Here is an 875-nt window from a genome sequence, read left to right on the forward strand (position 1 = left end):
GCATTCAGCAACTACATGCCCAGTCAATCCACAAATCTCGCAGTTAGGTGCTACAGCGGCAACGGTGGCTGAAGGAGTGATGGTTAAATTCTCGATCTTTTGAGTTAAAGCGTCTACTTTAGCGTTAACGCGGTCTATACCACTTATTTCGTACATTCCTCCTTTGGTTTGGGCTTTCTCTAGAGCGGCTCGTTCTCCTCCCCATTGGTAATGGTTTTGTGCCATGTTCTCTATGAGTTTGTATGCTTCATCATGGGGTTTGTCCATTAATGCTCCGCCAGCAGCGGCATCTATAGTCATTTTAGTGTTATATAAGAGACCACCATAGAAGGTATGGATGATCAGCCATGGTTCGAGTCCATGATGAGGGCATATTCTAAGCATGTCCTTGTAACGTTCCCAAGCTTCGAAGAGCGATTCGTTATCTTTCTGGGTAAATCCGTTGATTTGACCTCTAAGCATAGCAGTTTTGCTAGGCGGAAAGTATCTCGCTAAGAATACTCTCTTCAATTCGTCCCACGTAGTTATGGAATTGGAAGGCAGGGATTGAAGCCACGCTCTCGCTCTATCTCTCAATGAGAAAGGGAAAAGGCGTAATCGAATAGCTTCGGAACTAACGTTGTTGGCTTTGATAGTGTCGGCGTATTGCACGAACACGGATAAATGGAGATTGGGGTCGTCTACAGGGCTTCCAGAGAATTGATTCTGTTGAACAGCTTGGACCAGTGAAGGTTTCAGTTCGAAATTGTTTGCCTCAATCGCAGGTGGTGCGATACTTGAATGCGGTTCAGCGCGCGAAGGAGCGGCATAGTCTCTAAGAGGACGAATAGCAGCCATCTCTAACTTCGGGGTGATTTGATTGATTTGATCAGTAA

General features: G+C 45.7%; 1 non-coding gene across 1 annotated transcript; it reads left to right on the forward strand.

Annotated features, from left to right (window-relative positions):
- The first annotated feature begins 355 nt into the window (after positions 1-355).
- LOC131654330 (small nucleolar RNA R71) lies at positions 356-462 on the forward strand. Its single transcript, XR_009299371.1, has one exon. It is a non-coding gene; the product is annotated as a small nucleolar RNA R71 (small nucleolar RNA).
- The last annotated feature ends 413 nt before the right edge of the window (positions 463-875 follow it).

The sequence above is a fragment of the Vicia villosa genome, linkage group LG2 (genome assembly GCF_029867415.1).
Source record: "Vicia villosa cultivar HV-30 ecotype Madison, WI linkage group LG2, Vvil1.0, whole genome shotgun sequence".
NCBI lineage: Eukaryota > Viridiplantae > Streptophyta > Magnoliopsida > Fabales > Fabaceae > Vicia > Vicia villosa.